This window comes from Schistocerca nitens, chromosome 7 (genome assembly GCF_023898315.1).
Source record: "Schistocerca nitens isolate TAMUIC-IGC-003100 chromosome 7, iqSchNite1.1, whole genome shotgun sequence".
NCBI lineage: Eukaryota > Metazoa > Arthropoda > Insecta > Orthoptera > Acrididae > Schistocerca > Schistocerca nitens.
Genome location: NC_064620.1, coordinates 361647751 through 361674171, shown reverse-complemented (window position 1 = coordinate 361674171; position 26421 = coordinate 361647751).

Here is a 26421-nt window from a genome sequence, read left to right as displayed (position 1 = left end):
GTTCTTCCATGTATACAACCTTCTATCATGATTCTTAAACCAAGTGTTAGCTATGATTAAGTTGTGCTCTGGGCAAAATTGTACCAGGCGGCTTCCTCTTTCATTTCTTAGCCCTAATCCATATTCACCTACTACGTTTCCTTCTCTCCCTTTTCCTACACTCGAATTCCAGTCACCCATGACTATTAAATTTTCGTCTCCCTTCACTATCTCAATAATTTCTTTTATTTCATCATACATTTCTTCAATTTCTTCGTCATCTGCAGAGCTAGTTGGCATATAAACTTTTACTACTGTAGTAGGTGTGGGCTTCGTATCTATCTTGGCCACAATAATGCGTTCACTATGCTGTTTGTAGTAGCTTACCTGCATTCCTATTTTCCTATTCATTATTAAACCTACTCCTGCATTACCCCTATTAGATTTTGTATTTATAACCCTGTAGTCACCTGACCAGAAGTCTTGTTCCTCCTGCCACCGAACGTCACTAATTCCCACTATATCTAACTTTAACCTATCCATTTCCCTTTTTAAATTTTCTAACCTACCTGCCCGATTAAGGGATCTGACATTCCACGCTCCGACCTGTAGAACGCAAGTTTTCTTTCTCCTGATAACGACATCCTCTTGAGTAGTACCCGCCCGGAGATCCGAATGGGGGACTATTTTACCTCCGGAATATTTTACCCAAGAGGACGCCATCATCATTTAATCATACAGTAAAGCTGCATGCCCTCGGGAAAAATTATGGCTGTAATTTCCCCTTGCTTTCAGCCGTTCGCAGTACCAGCACAGCAAGGCCGTTTTGGTTATTGTTACAAGGCCAGATCAGTCAATCATCCAGACTGTTGCCCTTGCAACTACTGAAAAGGCTGCTGCCCCTCTTCAGGAACCACACGTTTGTCTGGCCTCTCAACAGATACCCCTCCGTTGTGGTTGCACCTACGGTACGGCTATCTGTATCGCTGAGGCACGCAAGCCTCTCCACCAACAGCAAGGTCCATGGTTCATGGGGGGGACTTACAGGGTGACAATTATTGAAATACATGAAAGAAACCTAAATTAGTTACATGGTACGGCGTGCACACACTTTATTCAACATGTGAACGTCGCTAAAGATATTCGGATTTAGGTTACGACATGTTCGACATGTCTGTCATCATTGGCGATGATGTGGTGCATGCGAATAGCGAAATTCCACTTGACCCGCTGAAGCGTGGGAACATCAATGATCTCGATGACCTCCTGATTATCTGTTTTCAGTGCAACAATGGTTTTGGGGTATTTCTGTTTACCTTGTCGTTAATATAGCCACACAAAAATTAGTCGCATGTGTTCAGATCCAGAGAATATGGCGACCTATGAAGGCCAATGCCAGTGGCCTCTGGGTAACCCAGATCCATTATTCGGCCCCCAAACTACTACTCCAGGACACGAAACACTCTCCTGCTTCTATGGGGTCGAGCTCCGTCTTACAAGACCCACAACGTATCGAAATCAGGGTCAATTTGGATAATAGGGATGAAAGCATCTTGCATCAAGGAATATTGCACCAATTGTTCAGTGACTGGACATTGCACACCACACAGTCACCCGTTGAGTATGAAGAGCCTTCTCGATCACGAAATGGGGATTCTCAGTCCCAAAATTCGCCTATTTTGCTTATTGACGAATCCATCCAAATTGAAGTGGGCCTCCAGGACACCAAACACTCTCCTGCTTCTATGGGGTCGAGCTCCGTCTTACAAGACCCACAACTTGTCGAAATCAGGGTCAGTTTGGATAAAAGGGATGAAAGCATCTTGCAAAAACTTCGCGTATCGTTCGGCTCTCATCATGCCATCAAGGAATATTGCACCAATTGTTCTGTGACTGGACATTGCACACCACACAGTCACCCGTTGAGTATGAAGAGACTTCTCGATCGCGAAATGGGGATTCTCAGTCCCAAAATTCGCCTATTTTGCTTATTGACGAATCTATCCAAATTGAAGTGGGCCTCGTTGCTAAACCAAACCATGCATGCGCATGCTAATTCCCTTCATATCCCGCGGCCAACCGTGTAGTTTGAGTGTCCTAACGCAAACCGTACAGAAGTTAGGACGATTTTTTTCTAATGATTTCATTTACATGTACTCTAAATTTTTCAGATACAGTAAACTAAGACTAAATATGATTCTCATAATGGGAAAATTTCTTGTTTTTAGTTATGTTTACACCTGAACTATCAGTTCAACAATATGTTATGACATATTATTTTAATCAGCGTCTAAGTGCACTTGTTCTGATATCTCCAGTTTGAAGACAGCACACGAGGCAAAAAGTCTGAATGGGATGTGTTGACTGTTCTTACTAGGCTCATCACAACTGAGGAGAAATCCAGATATGGTATATAAACGGGGCAGGTTACCTGGAAGCGTATGAAGAGGTGACGGGCTGGACAATCAGTATGCAAGATACGCCAGGAACGTTCAATATCACGACACGGGCAGCAGGACCAAGTACATGAAGTGTAAGGAAATCTGCAGGGTATAAAACGTGGCACAAAGTTTCCCCTTCCTGCAAGCTGTCATATCCTGAAGAGTAAGAGAGCCAAGCAACGAAGGGAGGTGGAGTAGATGGGGATAAGGGATAGCAAATTATTGTCAGTGAAGCCAGCTATCAGGCCGTGGTAGACGTCAAACAAAGTTGGGGCAAATGTGCATCCTATACAACTTCGTTTTCTAGAGCCAACTGATGACAAGTCGCTATTGTCTACAGATACTGTGACACCATCAGAGAAGGATCCAAGTAAGTCACATAAGAGTTTAATTAGAAATTCCATCTTCATATTGGCTCAAGCAAAATTAAGATTTCGAGCAGAGAAAAAACCTGTCAGTGGAAGTACTACTAGTGTAGTAGGCGTTAGCATAGGTCCAGGTTGGAAAGGTACGTGAAAACAATGAAGTTCTGCAATGAAAGTTGTAGCAGTAACCGTCAGCACATGGCACCTGTTTTCTTCCAAAGAACTCGGCATGTGATATCTATATATCAAAATATTTAACACAAAGCACGTGACTATAACAAGAGAAGCTCTTTATCCAATTAAAGGGGAATAAACGTAAAACTGTAACGTGTTAGAAATATTGTTATCTAATTTGCAGAGTTTAATTCATGCTACAAATAATGTAGAAGTCACCTTGTTTCAAATAATGCGCTAATGCGCGGTGCCATACTCCTTTTCTTCAGGAATGTGTACTTTATTGCGTCGTTTTATTATTTCTTGCCGTCAGAGATGATTCTAGAGAGTACAGACGTTTATGGTCTATACCCGCAGTTAGGTGTCTTTGATAGGTGTTATGGTCTATTGTTTATGAAATATATAAACGTCTACTTGTGTTGAGTTACTGTACAAAGGTCGATTGTATCAAAACTTTTTCTATCAAAATACTGTTTAGATGAAGAGATGTAGGGCTAAGATTTTTAACAAAGTGAGCAAAGTGTCATTTACGTTTAAATAAATGGTTTCAGTAAGTGAATGAACGTAATTTAGTGGAAGGTAACCGTAAGCCTAACAAGACACCCAGGTCACAGAAGAACCTTTGAAGTGGTGTAGAGTTCATATCTATTAAAAACCAACTATAAATGATTTTAGGATAATTTATAAGAAAAATTTATGTCCTATTATTAAAAATTCTTGTACAAGTAGTAACCGTAGCAACAAATCTTTAGCAGGGTAAGTATTATGGGTAACATGCACCCATTTTGTAACAAGACCCAAAGTGACATACAGTTCAAAACATCGAATGGTAAAATCTGGGTGTCTGAAGCCAATTTAAGATTGTACTATGGAATGAGATAGTACTGAAGGGAAGGCAACAATTTGTTTCTTACAATAATGACTAAGCCATCGCTGTCTGTACCAACAATTATGGTGGTTCTGTTGGTGGCGTGGAGATGGCAGGAATGAAATTAATATTTCATCGAAGCAAAATGAGGCACTGAGTTACATACGTGAAATATCTCGGTGATGGCGAGAACAGTGCTTTTTAGTCAGACATAGAAACTAAATCATATGGTATTAGGTGCAATATTGAAAATCTAGAATGTGTGGGGGGTCATTCAAATAGGATAGCCGAGATACGTATGAAGCTGAAACATGAAAACAAAAGGTCTTAAACTGAAAAATGGAAAGCCACTGGATGGGATGCGTCGTCTGACTAACAAAGAGATCAACAATTTGGGAATATTGTATGACAAAGCAATAAGTGAAGCCACCAGAGATGTGAATGGAATGCACATGGGATTATGGGCTACACTTTTTCAGTAGCTGGCAACTGACGTGAAGCGTGTACGTGGGCTTCGTAATACATCTTGGGGCAAAGAAGCAAGCAAAGTCAGAAAAAAACATTTTCATATAAACACACTATTCTGGAAGAAGTCATAAATGTCGTAAAGTCAGCATTGCAAGTTTTAGATCAGATCTATTAAAGAAATGCACACATGGTGGAAGAGATGTTCAAAAACAACGTTTTCCTCATTTACTATTATCCTAGGCATGTTTGGGATAATGTGGGTCCCTATGAGATTAGGATTTGATGCATGTTGCTTAACGGAAAACCTTTTGAAGAAGACTGATAAACAGAGTGTTGACAGTTCATAAATGTCAGTGAAGGGTATTTCCAAAAGGATCAGAGTAGATGAAAAGACCAGAAGAAGACCAAGGAAAAAATGTACAGTTAACCCAACATAAAACTGCTTCCTTATGACATCGATGGTAATAAAATCAATTTCTTACATTCCCTGCATCATTTATTTTTCATGGTTTCCTGACATTATGATTCAGAAAAGGAGCTTGGCAGCACCCGTGTTCAAGGAATAGCGTTTGTGATTAGTAATGAAGATGACGTCGGTCCCGGGTTCGAAAACTGTCTTCGCTTGAATTTTCATTAATAATGAGCTTTGCGGTATAAGGAGTCACTCTGAGTCCTCCGAAGACCTTTTTAAACAGAGCAGAGGAGCGCACAGAGGTTCTGAGGACTCACTTGCCCTTGGGGTGGGAAGCTAGCCCTTAAACGTGGAAGAATCAGCAATGATCAACGGGATGAGGGTGCAGAAGGCAATGGAAGCAACTGCATTAAAGACAATCTACAGCAAATGTGGCCTGTAATTGAAACAGTACCATGGTGGTCTCCCCATTGACAAAAGATACCGGCATATTCCCCATTCGGATCTCTGGGAGGGGACCCCCAAGAGGGAGGTTTCCATGAGGAAAAAGATTTAATAATAAATGGAAGGATAACGTTCTACGAGTAGGGGAGTGGAATGTCAGAAGCTTGAACGTTATGGGGAAACCAGAAAATCGGTAAAGGGAAATGCAAAGGCTCAATCTAGATACAGTAGGCGTCGGTGAAGTTAAGTGGAAAGAAGACCAGGATTTCTGGTCAGGTGAGTATAGGGCAATATCGACAGCAGCGTAAAATGGTATAACGGGAGTAGGATTCGTTATGAGTAGGAAGGTAGGGAAGAGAGTGCGTTACTGTGAACAGTTCAGCGATAGGGTTCTTCTTGCCAGAATCGGCAGCAAACCATCACTGGCAACGATAGTTCAAGTAACATGACACAGCAAGATGAAGAGATACAGAAAGTGTATGAGAATAATGAAAGGGTGATGCAGTATGTAAAGGGATATGAAAATCTAATTATCATGGGAGAGTGGAATGCAGGAAGGGGCAGAGGAAAAGGTTAATGGAGAATATCGGCTTGGGGCAACTCATGAAAGAGGAGAATAATTGAGTTCTGTGACAAAAGCCAGCTAGTAATAGCGAATCTCTGAAATCAGATACTGGAGTATAAGGCGTACACAGGAGCAGATATAGACTTACATTACGATGTAGTATTGATAAAGAGTAGGCTGAAGTTTAAGAGATTAGTCAGGAACGATCAAGAAGCGGAACAGCGAAGTACTAAGAAATGACGAGATGCGCTTGAAGTTCATTAAGACTGCAGATACAGCAATAAAGAATAGCCCCGTAAGCAGTACAATCGCAAAGAGTAATCACCGAAGTTGGAAGGAAAAACAAGTACAAAGAAGGTAACTGCGAAGAAGCCATGGGTATCAGAAGAAGTACATCAGTTGACCGATGAAAGAAGGAAATACAAAAATGTTCAGGGAAATTCAGGAATACAGAATTATAAGTCCCTGAAGACTGAAATAAATACTAAGTGCAGGGAAGCTAAGAGGAAATGGCTGCAGGAAAAATTTGAAGAAATCGAAAAAGAAATGATTGTCGAACGAACTGACTCAGCACATAGGACAGTCAAGACAACATTCGGTGAAAACGGAAGCAAGGGTGGCAGCATTAAGAGCGCAACGGGAATTCCACTGTTAAATGCAGAGGAAAGAGCGGATGGTTGCAAACAGCGCATTGAAGACCTCTATGAGGTAAAATATTTGTCTGATGTGAACAGGAGTGAAACAGGATTCGATTTAGAAGTGATAGGAAATCCATTATTAGAATCAGAATTTAAGAGCGCTTTGGAGGACCTATGATCAAATAGGGTAGATGGGATTGATACATTCCACGAGAATTTCTAAAATCTAATGGGGAAGTGTGTAGAATGTATGAATCTGGTGACATACCATCTGACTTTCGGAAAAATATCATTCACAAAATGCCAAAGACTGTAAGAGCCGCCAAGTGCGAGAATTATCGCAAAATCAGGTTAACAGCTCATGCATCCAAATTCCTGACAAGAATAATACACAGACGAATGGAAAAAAATTGAGGCTACGTTAGATCAGTCTGGCTTTAGGAAAGGTAAAGACACCAGATTCAGTTCTGACGTTGCAGTTGATAATGGATGCAAGATTAAAGAAAAATATAGACTCGTTCAAAGGATTTGTCGTACTGGGAAAAGCGTTCGACAGTTTAAAATGGTTCAACATGTTTGAAATTCTGACAAAAATAGGAGTAAGCTATAGAGAAAGATGGGTAATATACAATGTGTACAAGAGCAAAGAGGAATTAATAAGAGTGGACTGCCAAGGATGAAGTGCTCGGATTAAAAAGGGTGCAAGAAAGGGGTGCAGTCTTTCACCCCTACTGTTCAACATGTACATCGAACAAGGAATGATGTGAGTTTTATTAAAATTCAAGGTGAAAGGATATCAATGATATGATCCCCTGATGACATTGATATTCTGAGTGAAAGTGAAGAAGAACTACAAGATCTGCTGAATGGAATGAGGAGTCTAATGAATACAGAATGTGTACTGAGAGTAAATCGAAGAAAGACGAAAGTAATGGCAAGTAGCATCAAACATTGGCCTTAAATAGAGGGAGAAGTTTCCCACAAAGTAAGTCTGGAGCACAGCATTCTATTTTAGTGAACCTTAGACTGTGGGATAACCGGAACAGAAGAGAATCGAAGCGTTTGAGACGTGGTGCTGTAGACGAATGTTGAAAATTAGATGGACTGAGAAGGTGAGGAATGAGGAGGTTGTACCCAGAGTAGGAGAGGAAAGGATTGTGTAGAAAACACTGAGAAGGACAAGGGAGTTCCATGGTACTAGAGAGAGTTGCAGAAGGCAAAAACTGTAGAGGAAGGCAGAGATTGTGATACATTAAGTAAATAATTGAGGACGTAGGTTGCAAGTGCTACTTTGAGATGAAGAGGTTGGCACAGGAGACGAATTCGTGGCGAGCCGCATCAGACCAGTCAGAACACTGATGAACCAAAAAAAGGGAGCGAGCATATGTCTAAAAGACGTACCTGCTTATCTATTTTGTTCTTCCTGTAAATTCACCTTTTAGCCATCTATATTCCCTGACGCTTGCTTTATTTGCAGTTATATTTTCTTCTTCTGTGTGTTATATCAATGTCTGTTGCACTATACGAGGACTTATAATCAGCCTTGTCTCTTTGAGTAAGTGATCCTTTGCTGCCGTCGCTATTTCATATATCAAAGCTACCTGTTCGTCTTTTGTTGTATGTTTTACCCATGTTTCAGCCAAACATTGCCCTATACCACGTGTGCACCTCTCCCCCACCTCTGATTTTTTTCGTAACTTGTCGAGGTCCGTTCTCTTTATCTTCCAACGTTTCTGCGATATCTTCAGTTTCAGTCAGCAGTTCATAGCCAATATCGTAGTTGTAGTCAATTACTGCCTCTGGGACGATTTTTCCGTTTAAAATTTGTTTAGAAATATCTGCGGACCCTTACATAATCTATCAGAAACGTTAGGAAGGCTTCAGGTCTCTGTCACATACACAACCTATTATCATTATCCCTAAACCAAGCGTTCAAATTGTGCTCTGCGATACAATCTACCTGGGGGATATTCCTTTTAATCCCTTACACCAGTCCGTCTTCTCCCGCTGTTTCTTGTTGTGTTTGTTTTCCCACTATTTAATACGAGTCTCCATTAAAATTAAGTTTTCAACTCAGTTAACTATAAGAATACTCTCTTTTACATCGTCGTACAGTGTGTCCACTTCCTTATCTGTGGAGCTAACAGGGATTAAAACATACTACTGTGCTGTGCGTGTCAGCTTCGGGGCTACCTCGGCTAGGATAACGCTTTCGAAATGCTAGTCACTGAAGAAAATTCCAATTTTCTTATTGATTATCGGTCTACCTCCTGCATTACCACTGTCTGATTCCGTGTTGATAAACGTGTGCTGACCTGATCAGAAGTCCTGTTCTTCCTGCCACAGCACTACACTATTTTCCAGTACATCTTTCTTCATGCCACAGCACTAGACTAGTCTCTGATACAGCGTTCTTCAAGCCACGATACTCGACTAATTTCCAGTACGTCTTTCTTCAAAGCGTCCATTTTGCTTTTAACATTTTTCAACTTACCTACCTGATTGGTGGAACTAACACTCTCCCACCCATAGAAACTCACCATTGCTTTAGCCATTAAACGAGATTCTCGCATAAAAAGTCATTGATTTATACACACAAAGACGTACTCCTTAGTGGTCTCCGCCTAGCGATACAAATGGACGACTATTTTACTTCCGATATATTTTATCCAAGAGGGTGCCATCATCAAGGCATGGAGCAGAATTGTGCCTCCTCGGAAAGAAATAATAGCTGCAGTCTGCCATTGCTCTCAGCCATTCGCGGTACGAGCAGTCATGTTACAAGGCCGGATTAGTCAATCAGCTAGACTGTAGTCCCTGAAACTAATGGTAAGACTGCTGTCTTACTTCAAGAACGACAGGAATGCCTGGCCTTCACTATCGGCACCACGCCAGGCATTCTACGTCCAGAGGTTAGGAGTGAGCCAAGTGACTGGCCTGCCAATCTGCAGCCGTCTCGTAGACACACTAACGTACGAGCGAGTATCGCCACCACCGAGCCGGCTTCAGAAGACGCCGCACCGATGCCAACCAGTCTGACCGTGAAGCTCTTTTGGGTCCTTTGCAGCGTTACTGGTTCGTCGCTTTATTGTGATTGCGACAAATGTACTTGTGTAACGGACTAGTTTGCAAGACTATTTGAACTTGATGTACGAAGTTAATTAAACGACGTTACATGTATATTATTTGTGTGCTTCTAATTATTTTGCTCTATCTTAGCATTCACTTATTCTCAGCACATATCCCTCGACAGACCCAACACTTTCCGTTGAGGTACCTCCTATGGTATAGCTATATGTAAGCTATATATACTATGGCTGACGAACAATAGACTGAGGTGACAAAAGACAAGGGATAGCGATAGGCACATATACAGAGGTCAATTGCGCACGAGGCATAAAAGGGCCGCGCGTTGGCGGAAATGCAGTTTCTACTCAAGTGATTCATGTGAAAGGATTATGGTTGTACAACAGAATTTAAAGGACTGAATGAGGAACAGTGCATAGAGATAGACGCTTGGGATATTACATTTCATGAGTCGTTAGAGAATTCAATATTCTGAGATTCACATTGTCAAGACTGTGCCGACAATACCAAATTTCAGGCATTACCTCCCACAGCAGACAATGCAGTGAGTGGCCGACGGCCTTCACTTAATGACTACCAACACAATGGTCAACGACCTTCACCTAACGACCGAGAGCAGCGGCGTCTGCGTAGCGGTGTCAGTGCTTACAGCCCAGAACCACTGTATGAAATAACCATAGGACTCAATGTGGGACGTACGACGAATGAATCCATTAAGACTGTGCGGCGATATTTTGCGTAAATCGCTTATGGCAGCAGACGATCGACGCTAGTGACTTTGCACGATATCACTTACAGCGCCTTGGATACCCAGTTTACTGGAAAACCGGGGCCTGGTCAGACGAGCCCCGATTTCAGTTGGTATGAGCTGATGATAGGGTTCCAGTGTACCGCAGATCCTACTGAGCTATGGACCCAGGTTGTGAACGATGTACTTTGCAAACTGATGGTGGCACTATAATAGTGTGGGGTGTGTGTACATCGACTAGAATTGGTTCTCTGGTCCAGCTGAACCTCTTGGTGACCATTTGCAGCCATTCATGGACTTCAGTTCCCAAACAACGGTGGAATTTTTATGGATAAAAATGCTTCCTGTCACCTTGTCACAATTGTTGCCAATTGCTTTGAAGAACATTATGGATAGATCGAACCAAATAATTTGGCCACCCAGATTGCCCGACACTAATCCCATAGAATGTTTATGGGACATAATCGAATTGTCAGATCATACACAGAAACCTGCGCCTGCAACACTTTCATAATTATGGACTGCTATATAGACAGTATTTTTTCAGCCGACAACCAACAACTTGTTGAGTCCGTGCTTGAGTCAGTACAACGAATTGCTGCACTACATCGAGAAAACGTAGGTAGGACATGCTACTAGGCGGTATCACGTGACTTTTGTCACTTCAATGTACAGGAACCAGGGTTTATGATGTGGAATGTAGACCATGGTTTATGGTACAGAGTGTATGACAGCAAGTAACGAGAGCCAAATTATGTATTAATAAAGAATTACGAGTCGTGTTACACAATGGACTAATTAAATATTTCTTGCATATAAGTCCAACCTCGGAGAATTCCAGAATTGGCATAACGATTTCCCTGATAAGCTATGATGTACTCACCTACCCTTACGGTGTGGTATTCATTTTCTATAGAGGGCAAATGGGATCATCATGTGACTTGCTTTTTGTGACGTAGCAGCTGACGATGGAACTGTGTGATGAACAAAGGATATCTTCGCCACTCTTTGTTGTTTCCATGCCTCTGGACTGACAGGATATTAGAACAAATTCGGTTTACCTTCCCAAAACCGTATATCTTGGGTCAAAAACCTTGGTTCCAAAGTTAGTCCATCTTCACATGTTCGCAACATGAACTGAGATATTTATTGCACCAAATGACTAGCTGCCTGATTGAAGACGTTTTCACTGTCGCTACCAAGGAAATGATACACTTCTTCCATCACCAGTTCATTTCCCTCTGAGATTCATTAAGTGCAGTTCTCTCTTCGACGCAGGGATGAGGAATAGCCTTCTGGATACCAGACAGGGTTAATACAGACTACAGTACAAGGTATTACCAAGGATTCGGTATACTACTACAGAATAGCTAGCCTACTGTGACACAGCAAACAAACATACTGTGGCAACTTTCTAAAATGTCTTTCCTTCACAGCCTTGTGGTAAGTCGTCAGGAAACCATTGTAATATTCCCAGTATTTATCTATCTCTTACATGTATGGTCATTCAAAAGGGACTCATAACGTTGTTCTAGATCTGGTTATTTACTCAGATGTATTATTTGGCCTCCAGAGTTTGTCCTCTGTTTAGCCACTGGGAACACATGTTTATGTAAAATACACAACTGTACAAAAAATTACGTAAATGCATATTTAGAGAATTGAAAGCTCAACCCATCGATGTTTCAACAACAAATTAACATTTAACAAATAAAATGACAAGTACATTAGCTATATTTATGATGTCAATTCAGGTTACTTAAATTTAGGAATAATTATTATAGGCAAATGAAACTAAAAGTGTTGCAGATTTTTCCCTATATTCTTAAGAAAACTGGCAGTCACTTTATACAGGTGAATGCCTTTAGACACCAAATGATTGCTGATTGGGGAAGGAAGAAACCATATTCATCAAAGAGTTCAGTAATTCCTAATATTTATTGTCAAATTTGGAAAACGACAACAAAACGTGGTTTACAACAGCATCAGAATCAAAGCGATACCCACATGCAGCGGAATCTGAAATGTTTATTCTGCACAGACGTACAGGAAACGACGTAAATGTTTCCTAGCAATGAAAACGTTTACCACGTAATGTTGTCCGTTATTATTATTGCTGTCTACAGTACTCACAGACATCCCAGAGGACTAGCCTCGCAAGGTCTCTTTGGGTTTTCGGTGTTCCTACTGCTCGATATACTAATCTAACCACTGGGAGTATTGGATGTTTCACGAGAAGCTAGAGATATGAAGGTGAAGCAAAATGGCCGCTGATGTCAGGGTAATTTTTGTATAAGTGATGTGTGGCAAATTCGTCATAGGTTGTCCAGTAAAATCTGTTCCCTCGCAAAAGCATATAACCCACTGGTGTGACACACACACACACACACACACACACACACACACACACACACACACACACACACATAAAACACACACACACAAAACACACACACACACACACACACAAACATACATAGACACACACAAACACACACAAACACAGTCATCTACTTGTATTGGATCCACTTAACAACTTTCACAATTTGCAAAGGAAATCTGCCAGTTTGATTCCATTTATGGTTTCATTTATGTGGCTGAAGCTGCGCCATATTTTCTCCCAGTCAACTGTGTTATACGACTTAACTTTCAGCTCAGGAAAGACTGGTTCTCCTCACCATACATATTTACTATACACACTTTACAATCAAGCATATGAATGTCAAGAGGTGTGTGAGATGCATCATATTCGTCTGTCATCTTTCTAAATATGTATTCGCTCATACTGCCTAGATAGTTCCACTAATAGCATGAATACAGCACTTTCATTTACCTCTGCAACTACTTTGAAGTCATGGTCACGTGCCATTTCTGCATTTACATGTATTGAACGTGTCACAGTTACAGTGTATGTGTCACAAAATAATTCAAAATTTTAAACATGGCTGAAGCAGCAGCTGTTGAATATCTTCAAGGTAAATGGTAACCGCCAGACAGTTGCAAAATAAAGATTTATTGAAATCCTTCACCATGGTTTTGGTATATCTGAATATACGTTCATCAGAAACAAATATACACTAAAAACACATCCTGCAGTGGATATGTGATTTTAGTGTATTTTTGCTTCTGATGGACGTATATTTAGATATACCGAAACCGTGGTCAAGGATCTCCATAAATCTTTACCCTGCAACTGTTTGGCTGTTATCATTTACCGTGAAGTCAGTGAATAAACTTACCGACGAAAGCTGAATCCAGTGAGCTGCACTCCATTTAGAATGCCCTGTGTGTGCACATGAGACTTTATGGAGATCACCATGGATGTGCCAACCAACACACCCCTCCTCCCACTTCAACCATATGAATTAAGAGCAGGTTTTACGTACGCTCATTTGTTACTCGTGAACCATGGTACTACTCAGTTCCTTAAAAATCTCACCACAGTTATTTAAAGGAAATAGGAAGCCCGGGATGACTAGTGATGGACAAGCTTATGATTATTTTACAGTTTTAATTTGACTCAAAACAGACTTTATTATAAACTACAATTCGGACATTTGTCCTCTTACTGATGCAATGTACAAATCATCACTAATTGAATAATATAAAGACGAAAAAAAAATATTTTGCGTCCGCAACCAAAATCATAGATAGCAGGCACGGTGAAATAATCATTAACAATCGCTCTTGTTTAACCAATCTCAAAAGACCAGTAACACTATACACTTGCAACCCAAAGTTACACAGCCATATAATACCACAACTTCATTAAAGAAACAATGATCTTAAAGCTTAATGAAACTAAACTGCCCACATAAAGGTCCACAGTCAAATATTCTTATACTAAAAATGCAAAGTGGGCCAACGAAGGTCGCAAAACTGGCACACAAGGAAAATAACAAGTTGAACATTCATTGAAGACACACAGATGGTTCACGTAAGTGTTAAATAAGAATGCCTAGTAATAATCAGTCAAACGACTTACAGAAACGCTAATATTAACAAAGTGGCCTCACTTAACTAACGGACATTTGGACTCAGACTGATTCTCAAATTGCACTTAACTTTAGAGAACAGCGATAAGACCCAGAGCAGTATTTGGAAGTAATAACGCTACGGCCGGCTGGCAATACGCCCACTCTCCACGGCTTGTGCACAGGCTCACTAGCAGGCGGTATTTATTCTGATATAGTCCGACCGGCCTCACAACGAGCGTTCCTGACAAGAATCCATAGCCTCACCGGCGCCAGGAATCGAGCAGAATTAAATGGCCTGCAGCAGAAATACATTGCAATGAAAACAAGGTCAAATCTCAGCCACACTGGAGTATATAATAAACATGCCAACAAATTCCTATGGAGCAATACTCTATCATTACCCGTATCCAAGTAAATTAGCAGGGAACATAGAGATCACTTCCAGTTGCCTTAAGGCACTTTCAACATTAAACAAACATACCAAACCCTGCGTTGACAAATGAATGAACCATTAACCCTACGGCTGCTTGGTGCGTACACAACCGCAACCAGTCCCAAAGCGGTCAACATATCCTAAAACCAGTTAAAATTAGCATGGAAACCACTTAAAAGACACAGTCCAAAGATGATGAGAAACGAAATGAGGAACACCAACCTTAAAATATCCACTGTGGAACCAAGTTCAGAACCATCTCCGGCAGCTACCCATAATAAATTCAACAGTATTCTTAGTTAAACACAAATTAAAAGTCATACGTAACTTGGAGCTTGCATATTACGAGCTGGGAAGCTGTTCAGCGTGACGCGACGAACCCACCACAGACCTGCATGTCAAGGCGCCCAATTATCGGAACCGTACATCCCGCGTGACAAAAGACAAGGGCAGTGAGCATAGTGAGGCCCATGCACCACGGTTAGGGACGCAGTCTTGTTTTCAACTCAAGTTGGCTCGTTGAACGCCGACCGGAGACTCTCTCGTCACACGTTCACCCGGAAAACCCGCCGGGGGGAGCAGTCAAAGATAGCAGGACAGCCGAATATCGATATCAGCGATGCAAGTAGAACACCCTACAGCCAGTCGCCACGGCTCAACTCGCTACTGGAATGTCAGACACATACTTCTGAAATTGCATAGTAGGCCAACTACGATAGTACATGTAGCATGCACAAGCACAAGTTAATTTCTCTGCATATTCCTATCAGCAGCCACTTATTTATCCATGACTGTAATAAAATAGACAGATTTTGTGTTGCAGGCATACTGTGAAGAAGATTGCACTGAAACTGTACAGCAGGTAGATGAAGAAATGTGACGGTTTTGAACCTAATTACAGAGTCCAAAATCTGACGCTGCTCACACTACCATGCGATCCTAACAATGCTCCTGGGTGCATTGCGATAGTAGGGCACTGCAGCTACAAGCCAACCTTGACCCCAGCCTAGAGGTCAATCGGGGAAATCTCTTCAAGTGTTCATGTGATATTTCACTGACAGCAGCATTAGCACTTCATTATCTCCAAGGTGTTTTCAGGAATGATAACATCTTACAACAAGTCAAGGGCAAAGAGGGGAGGGCCATCCCTTCCAGTCTGCACTTCCATGTATTTTGCCTGAGGCACTGTCCCCCTCCACCCTGAGCAGTTTCTGTGTTGCTCTGCAGCCAATGGTGTGCAGCTCAAAAGGGGGCTCTGAGTACTATGGGACTTAACATCTGTGGTCATCAGTCCCCTAGAACTTAGAACTACTTAAACCTAACTAACCTAAGGACATCACACACATCCATGCCCGAGGCAGGATTCGAACCTGCGACCGTAGCAGGTGTGCAGCCTCAGCTCCCCAACCTTTGATAATTTTTCAATAATAAAATCACAGAAATTACCATTTGCTTTCCAGCATGAAGCATCAACAGCATTAGCAGCAACAGCGCTCAGCCAAGAAAAATAATGCTATTGGTATGTATTATGTGAATCCATTGTAAGGTGTCAAACAAATAATACACCTTAATTTGAAATCCTGAAACAATTCCAGTTAACTCGATATGTCACATGTCACAGGTATGTGAACATATACGAATTTTATTAATAGGTAAATAAATCAAACAAACAGACAACTCATGAATATAAACCACTAACACTCACATTAGTAATTACATGCAAGTTATTTCGCTGACCCGAGCTATGAGATGGAGTTCTGAGGGATGGATAATTTACGATGGAATGCCCATCCTGCATTAGGTTGAAACTTTCGCAGTGGGACAAACACTGAACACAATCACATGCCAGAGCCACTGCGTAGGACGCTCCAGATAAATGCCTGGAGAAACCCAACTCAACAAACTGGTGGCACACTGTAGCCACCTGTGATAAAACTTGCATTAAAGGAAAAGCTGTTTATCTCAGTATGACGTAGCAGAAGTTAAACTCTGTCCAACGAAAGAAACAACGCATGATAGGCTACAAAAAATGGTAATGGGTAGAGTTATAACAAATGTTCTGATTGGCCAGAAAGAAAACGTGTGGCCACCAGCACTAATATAGTTAATTTGTAAACAGAGAAATTAGCTTCTTCTCTTGCTGTATATCATCGAGTATTTGAGTAAGGCGACTGGCGCTGCACTGAGGTGATTGCGAGCATAATTATGTGAACACTCGTTCACAGGCTCATCTTAACTCGTAAGGAGTTAATCTGAAAGGTCTCCTAGTATGAAGAATCGCACTGAGCACTGCCAGTTATCGCTTGCGAGCGATTTGAGGGCAATGCCGTATCTGCTAGTCCAGGCAAGTAGCTTGCACAATGCCGGTTAACTTAGCTAGGGAATAACTAGGAGTCTCGGCTTCACCAAAGACGTAGGAAATGTATCCGACTGTTGTTTAGCAGCCGAGAGAGATTTAGAATAGATTCTCAGGTTAACAGCTCGCGCTAACAGCAGCCACTGCCGATGACGACGGAAGGTAAAGCCACGTGCTTGCACTATGCCAGCAAGTGATGTTCAACTGATGCTCAGACCTGTGGTGGTCTCCGTCTCTCCTAATTTTTGCGGACATACAACCATGTAGGTAAACATATTCACGACCGCCGGGCTTAATTGAAGCAGAAACGTGGGATTTTCGATATAACTAAAAGGATTGATCACTCACTGTAGAGTGTTTTATACTTTTAAGTTATGAAATTGTTTTAAGTGTGTACTTCTTTTCGATTGCTTTTTACCGACCCCCATTCAATTTTGGGTATTTCCATTGAACATTTCAGCATAATTAATATCTGTAGTCTCAATTATATTTAATTTGTTTTTATTGTTATCGACTCCCACACATGCTCATCAACCATCTTACCATTAAAGAAACTTATAAACGTAAGGAAATTTCCTCTTTACAGTTGTGATCACACAGTGTCAATATTTTACCATCCTGCATGTAATTTTGCTAACATTGTTATGTCATGAAGTCATATTAAGAGAAAACCATAGTAATGAATATCCAAGGTTTTCAGTTTTGCTAATATATAGTAATGAATATCCAAGGTTTTCAGTTTTGCTAACATATAGTTATACCTCAACCCATACATTAATTTCTGTTAGCGATAACATTTCCTTTAGAGGGTGTGTAGTGAAACCAGTGTTGAGTTCTCTGTCTGTCTACATCACTGTCTGTACTGCTACACTCTTCTGAACTCTGCATGCATGAGATGGTATCACCCTACCTTTTAGGCCAGAGTTCCAACACCTAATTCCTAAATCATTCACAGGGCATCCTTGCGCAACTGTGGTAGGAAGATAAATCAGGATCAGTCACACACATGCTAGACCAATGCTAATTATTATTGAATGTATATGCTTCACTATATTCATTGTTTTGTGCTGTAATCATTACAGATGTCCAGCACCAGCTGCAGCCCACAGGATGTCCAGCGCTATTAGACTATGTTGTAGCACAAGCAAAGCAGCTGCCAAAAGTACCTCATTCAGTGATGAACGAGAGCACTCAAATGTTTACATAGTCGCAGCCCGCAGGGTGTTTCCCTAAATTTCCCGGCCTGGTGTAGTTTGATTATGCCATAGCACATTTCCCACAAGAGAACTGTTTTTCGCCAAAACATACAATGTAACTGTTATTGGTTGACTTTGAAGTAGCTACAGAGATAGAAAAATGTACAGTATTCATGGTATGAACATGATTCTCTATGCAGTATGGTGGAATATGTAGATAGGGACATGACAGGCTAGTATGACACATCTCATTCGTTTATTGATATTCACATGCTTGGTCATAAAGTGTCTATAGTAGTATGTATGACGAGCAAGGCTATCTTTGTCCTTTTTTTTTTTTTTTTTTTTTTTGTCATGAGTCTACTGACCGGTTTGATGCGGCCCGCCCACGAATTCCTTTCCTGTGCTAACCTCTTCATCTCAGAGTAGCACTTGCAACCTACGTCCTCAATTATTTGCTTGACGTATTCCAATCTCTGTCTTCCTCTACAGTTTTTGCCCTCTACAGCTCCCTGTAGTACCATGGAAGTCATTCCCTCATGTCTTAGCAGATGTCCTATCATCCTGTCCCTTCTCCTTATCAGTGTTTTCCACATATTCCTTTTCTCTCCGATTCTGCGTAGAACCTCCTCATTCCTTACCTTATCAGTCCACCTAATTTTCAACATCCGTCTATAGCACCACATCTCAAATGCTTCGATTCTCTTCTGTTCCGGTTTTCCCACAGTCCATGTTTCACTACCATACAATGCTATACTCCAGACGTACATCCTCAGAAATTTCTTCCTCAAATTAAGGCCGGTATTTGATATTAGTAGACTTCTCTTGGCCAGAAATGCCATTTTTGCCATAGCGAGTCTGCTTTTGATGTCCTCCTTGCTCCGTCCGTCATTGGTTATTTTACTGCCTAGGTAGCAGAATTCCTTAACTTCATTGACTTCGTGACCATCAATCCTGATGTTAAGTTTCTCGCTGTTCTCATTTCTACTACTTCTCACTACCTTCGTCTTTCTCCGATTTACTCTCAAACCATACTGTGTACTCATTAGACTGTACATTCCGTTCAGCAGATCATTTAATTCTTCTTCAGTTTCACCAGGATAGCAATGTCATCAGCGAATCGTATCATTGATATCCTTTCACATTGTATTTTAATTCCACTCCTGAACCTTTCATTTATTTCCATCATTGCTTCCTCGATGTACAGATTGAAGAGTAGGGGCGAAAGGCTACAGCTTTGTCTTACACCCTTCTTAATATGAGCACTTCGTTCTTGATCGTCCACTCTTATTATTCTCTCTTGGTTGTTGTACATATTGTATATGACCCTTCTCTCCCTATAGATTACCTGTACTTTTTTCAGAATCTCGAACAGCTTGCACCATTTTATATTGTCGAACGCTTTTTCCAGGTCGACAAATCCTGTGAATTGATTTTTCTTTAGCCTTGCTTCCATTATTAGCCGTAACGTCAGAATTGCCTCTCTCGTCCCTTTACTTTTCCTAAAGCCAAACTGATCGTCACCTAGCGCATTCTCAATTTTCTTTTCCGTTCTTCTGTATATTATTCTTGTGAGCAGCTTCGATGCATGAGCTGTTAAGCTGATTGTGCGATAATTGTCGCACTTGTCATCTCTTGCCGTCTTCGGAATTGTGTGGATGATGCTTTTCCGAAAGTCAGATGGTATATCGCCAGACTCATATATTCTACACACCAATGTGAATAGTCGTTTTGTTGCCGCTTCCCCCAATGATTTTAGAAATTCTGATGGAATGTTATCTATCCCTTCTGCCTTATTTGACCGGAAGTCCTCCAAAGCTCTTTTAAATTCTGATTATAATACAGGATTCCATATCTCTTCTAAATCTACTCCTGTTTCTTCTTCTATCACATCAGACAAAATCTTTACCCTCATAGAGGCTTTCAATGTATTCTTTCCAGCTATCTGCTCTCTCCTCTGCATTTAACACTGGAATTCCCGTTGCACTCTTAGTGTTACCACCGTTGCTTTTAATGTCACCAAAGGTTGTTTTGACTTTCCTGTATGCTGTCTGTCCTTCCGACAGTTATATCTTTTTCGATGTCTTCACATTTTTCCTGCAGCCATTTCGTCTTAGCTTGCCTGCACTTCCTATTTACTTCATTCCTCAGCGACTTGTATTTCTGTATTCCTGATTTTCCCGGAACATGTTTGTACTTCCTCCTTTCTTCAATCAACTGAAGTATTTCTTCTGTTACCCATGGTTCCTTCGCAGCTACCTTCTTTGTACCTATGTTTTCCTTCCCAACTTCTGTGATGGCACATTTTACAGATGTCCATTCCTCTTCAACTGTACTGCCTACTGCGCTATTCCTTATTGCTGTATCTATAGCGTTAGAGAACTTCAAACGTATGTCGTCATACCTTAGTACTTCCGTATCCCACTTCTTTGTGTATTGATTCTTCCTGACTAATGTCTTGAACTTCAGCCTACTCTTCATCACTACTATATTGTTCTCTGAGTCTATACCTGCTCCTGGGTACGCCTTACAATCCAGTATCTGATTTCAGAATCTCTGTCTGACCATGATGTAATCTAATTGAAATCTTCCCGTATCTCCTGGCCTTTTCCAAGTATACCTCCTCCTCTTGTGATTCTTGAACAGGGTATTCGCTATTACTAGCTGAAACTTGTTACAGATGTCAATTAGTCTTTCTCCTCTTTCATTCCTTGTCCCAAGCCCATATTCTCCTGTAACCTTTTCTTCTACTCCTTCCCCTACAACTGCATTCCAGTCGCCCATTACTATTAGATTTTCGTCCCCCTTTATATACTGCATTACCATTTCAATATCCTCACACACTTTCTCTATCTGTTCATCTTCAGCTTGCGACGTCGGCATGTATACCTGAACTATCGTTGTCGGTGTTGGTCTGCTGTCGATTCTGATTAGAACAACCCAGTCACTGAACTGTTCACAGTAACACAGTAACACAGTAACTACTATATTGTGCTCTGAGTCTATATCTGCTCCTGGGTACGCCTTACAATCCAGTATCTGATTTCAGAATCTCTGTCTGACCATGATGTAATCTAATTGAAATCTTCCCGTATCTCCTGGCCTTTTCCAAGTATACCTCCTCCTCTTGTGATTCTTGAACAGGGTATTCGCTATTACTAGCTGAAACTTGTCACAGATGTCAATTAGTCTTTCTCCTCTTTCATTCCTTGTCCCAAGCCCATATTCTCCTGTAACCTTTTCTTCTACTCCTTCCCCTACAACTGCATTCCAGTCGCCCATTACTATTAGATTTTCGTCCCCCTTTATATACTGCATTACCATTTCAATATCCTCACACACTTTCTCTATCTGTTCATCTTCAGCTTGCGACGTCGGCATGTATACCTGAACTATCGTTGTCGGTGTTGGTCTGCTGTCGATTCTGATTAGAACAACCCAGTCACTGAACTGTTCACAGTAACACACTCTCTGCCCTACCTTCCTATTCATAACTAATCCTACACCTGCTATACCATTTTTTGCTGCTGTTGATATTACCCGATATTCATCTCACCAGAAATCCTTGTCTTCTTTCCACTTCACTTCACTGACACCTACTATATCTAGATTGAGCCTTAGCATTTCCCTTTTCTGATTTTCTAGTTTCCCTACCACGTTGAAGCTTCTGACATTCCACGCCCCGACTCGTAGAACGTTATCCCTTCGTTGATTATTCAATCTTTTTCTCATGGTAACCTCCCCCTTGGCAGTCCCCTCCCGGAGATCCGAATGGGGGACTATTCCGGAATCTTTTGCCAATGGAGAGATCATCATGACACTTCTTCAATTACAGGCCACATGTCCTGTGGATACACGTTACGTGTCTTTAATGCAGTGGTTTCCATTGCCTTCTGCATCCTCATGTCGTTGATCATTGCTGATTCTTCCGCCTTTAGGTGCAATTTCCCACCCCTAGGACAAGAGAGTGCCCTGAACCTCTATCCGCTCCTCCGCTTTCTATGACAAGGCCGTTGGTAGAATTAGGCTGACTTCTTATGCCGGAAGTCTTCGGCCGCCAATGCTGAATATTTATCAAAATTTAGGTATTGGCGGGGATGGAACCCGGGACCGAAGACGTTTTGATTATGAATCCAAGACGCTACCCCTAGACCACGTTGACCGTACAACAACTTAATTGTGAATGGATCCAGTAACAATATTAATAACATTGATACAGCAAGTTGACTCATGGTCTATAAGCAGAAAGAATACACTTTGTCAGAAACGAAATTACGTATGGGGGAACCATTTGCTTTATACATAGGAGCTACTGTTCAAATACACAGTTTTTACAGCATCAGAGGTACATAACACAAATAACAAAACTTTGTTTTCAAAAATAGCTTGAATAAATGCAGAATGATTTTATTCACACAAGAACAACTGATCAACAATACAACATTTATAGCAGCTGGGATATATTATAGTAAGGGAGAAGGAAGATGATTTTAATTATTTACAATATTTGCCATACGTATAAGGACTCACAGCATCAGTGAAGAATGACACACACATAAACACAAAATATTTTTTTACCAGCACACACAATGTGCAGCCATACACATAAGAACATACATTTTATATGCAAGCACACAAGTGCACACACACACACACACACACACACACACACACACACACACACAGAATCATTCATGCAAAAAGTGTAAGAATTGGAGGGTTCTGATCCATTCCACATAGATGAAGCATTTGTCATCATGACGCAAGAGACTGACATTCTTTTGCAGTGCAGTATGTACCTCATGGCCCCATATGAGGAGATTCATCATTAGCAAATAGACACTCCATATTGTCTTCTATCATGAGCGCCTGTGAGTGTGCATGATGCCAGTCTCTGAGTAGTGCTAGCACCTATGCACTATGCAGAAGTATGCATATGTCTTCGACTGGAACCCTACAAACTTCACAATCTGTAAGCCCTTCGCCTTGTCATTCATAATGCTGACAACCTTCTTGTTCTGAGGTGCTATGCCATAAGGATTATTGGGTACAAACCCATAAATGTCAACTTCTTCTGGACTGCATTTCATTACTTCCTATAGATTGCCGATATCTGTACCCATATAAGGCAATTTGGCATCAGTGAAGTCTAGTTTTGCAGACATATTAAATCGGTACATGTGGAGTTTGGAGAGGTCAGGAACACATATATCGTTACAGGCAGGCTTCGACAACTTGAATAAAATCTTAACCACTCTACAGCGAGTAGTCCTTCATTGAAGATTATGGCCTGCTTAAAATATGGCCTGGTGGTGTAATCTCTTGCACCATTAACGCCTATCCCAGTAGTAAACTAAAAGAATATCAATATAGTTTATAATAATCTCCATGGTTCTTCCAAAAACTGAATTATTCGTTATTTCATTAAAATCTTTTGAAATTAATGTAAAGTAAGTATGTTTGTTATTTAAATAAATATACTCCTTCAACCAGTGATGCTGCTTCAAGGCAATGCTGTGGGTGATTCAAAGAAGTTGCATCTCCAACCTGAGACACTGCCTCAGATTTCTATAAATCTCTTTTTATTCTCCTGTATTGTCATCTGCGTGAGGACAACCATTTCGTGTGGCTAGGTGCTCTTGGCTCTATGGTCAGGGCTGCGAGATATTCCAGGTCTTCCTTCAGGACGTACCCCTACTAGCATAAGTCCCACACTCCAATCTGGCGATTTCGTCTTTGGGCAGCCATTGTAACTCTCCAAACTTTACAGTGTTTTGCATGGCTTGTTCGAACACATTGCCTACATCGAAGCAAAGGATATAACTCAGATCGGTAGATGGTCTGTATTCCTCGTAACTCAGTCAGAAATGATTCTCCCTGGTCTACCTGTGGATTCACTGCCGAAGGCCCCACGAATCCTGCATATTATTAAAGCAGTTATATGAACCAGTTCATGAGGTCAGAGTTAATCGTTGTGCCTCTGAAGTGGTCTGACATTCGTTGTGTAAGGGACATACTAAAGACGATCTTGTGTGAAACTAGTACCAGTTGTAACTACCAGTAGCTCCGCTGTTATTGATGAACTGTTTTTAATTCCGAAGTTCCATTATAATCACTCTAAGTTGATACTGCTTGGACTAGTCTGCTTCTCTTACTTCTTTTTTTTCTTTTGCCAAGTGATTCCGTAAGTTTACCTACGTTCCGCTACCTGCTTTGATCTTAGTTTGAAGATTAAATTATGTTGTCTACATTATCCGCAAAAGTTGCTAGTGTTGAGTTATACCAAAAAAATATCTTGCTTTCACTAGTTTATTACAATGTTCTCTATATTATATTGATGTTTCCGAAATCTTGGTGGCTCAACGAGTACTGTCAAAATTCGCTGTTAATTTATTATTTTTGTAAAATTTTGTAGAGTGGAACTTATATGTCTGCGTCGTATCGAGTGCTGCTTCAGACGTTTTCGCCATCCAGTGCATTAGGTGGGCCTTGCTGTGAAGGCTGCTGTAATTGATATACTGTGTGCCCACAAGAAACTGCTTTCTTTTTAAATTATAATTTGTAAGTCTTACTACTTTAAATTAAGAGTAAGGAGATCTGAATCCACTGGGCTCATCCGCCTGGAGGTTTGATAAATTAGTCTGTTGCTTAAAAGATTTTGTCCGTTGTAATTTTGATTAATAAGTTTTTTGAACTGTTTTGTTTAAGGTTCCCCTTTTCGGAGAGTTTGGTTGAATCGTTACTCCTCGTTTTGCTTAGATTAAAGACATAATTATTACTATAGGACGTCAATTGTAAAATTATACTGCAATATAATTCTGCATGCGTTACTCTCCAGTATGTATTAAATATGTTTTTAACGATTGTGCCCTTTTAAACTGAAGCATACGTGTGTAAACACAGACGTTCTAAACTCAAGATTCCATGTACATCTTTTTGAGTTGATGGGCTAAATACCACCTGTTGTAACCTATGTGTCAATGTTTTTAACAGTGTGCAATACCGTATGTTTTGGTAAACAAAGAATATTGTTATATTTTATTCTCTGTTGAGTTGGCACATTTCACTGCAGCAGGTCCTATGCACTACTGTCAGCTGTCAGTGTTAACAGAGAGCGTGGTTGGGATTTTATACTGATAAGGGTACGAACTGCACACTGGTAGTAGCATAGCCATTAGTATATTTACCCTATTTGTGTTGTTATTGAGCCGCGCGGGACTAGCCGAGCGGTCTCAGGCGCTGCAGTCGTGGAGTGTGCGGCTGGTTCCGGCGGAGGTTCGAGTCCTCCCTCGGGTATGGGTGTTTGTGTTTGTCCTTAGGATGATTAAGATTAAGTAGTGTGTAAGCTGATGACCTTAGCCGTTAAGTCCCATACGGTTTCACACATATTTGAACATTTTTTGTTATTATTGAAATAAAATACGCGTGGAAACCGTGTTGTTTTTAACCGTCGTGTTTTCCGGGACGAATTCTCCGGCAACAAGGAATGTCATCGGTGTGACGAGCGTTAGAATACCAAGTCTGCAATATGAGCTATGCGTTCTTAAACGGAACGTGGGGAGCAGCGTATCTGAACTTTGTCAACGCCAGCGCGCTGCTTTGACTGTCTCAGGAAACATTTCCGCCGAGACCTTCTGATTTCCGTAAAAGTTTATTGAGTGATATTCAGACGATGTGTCAAAATTTGAAGTTTCCTCCGCAGCTCGAAGGCACATTTGCCACTTGCAAGTACTTTTGGACCAACTAGTTACTCGAATTCATGGAGTAGATAGTATTAGTGAACATTCCTCAGTGTTGTTTGAAGTACAAAGGTTACAGGACAAGGTTGTGGCATTACAACGGTAAATGTTAAACCTTAATTGAAGGGATCAGGAGCAGGCTGTTGAAGTTAAGGGCACAAACGAACAAACAATTAACAGCTCGTTTGGTAAGTTGCCGTATCCACTGATGGTCATTATTAAAGAAGTGTCACGTTAGTCAGTACACAGTACTTTACCAGTACATTGAGTAATTACTGTTGGTTGGATTACATGAACATATTAATGTGTTAGAGGTTGATAATGTTGGAGTCTTATAAGTTGTAAGACTCCAACAGATAAATTTGTTGGCTCTAAGCTGTTTGAGTAGATTCATTGCAGAAGCATTGCAAGGTGGGGTTACTTTGTGAGAGTTTCAGAAGGCGCCGTTAAGTAAATGCTGGGTTACTCAAAAGGGAGGACTTCTTAGACCAGTATGAATCCTGGGTACAGGGCAAGAAAGAGCCACTGGCT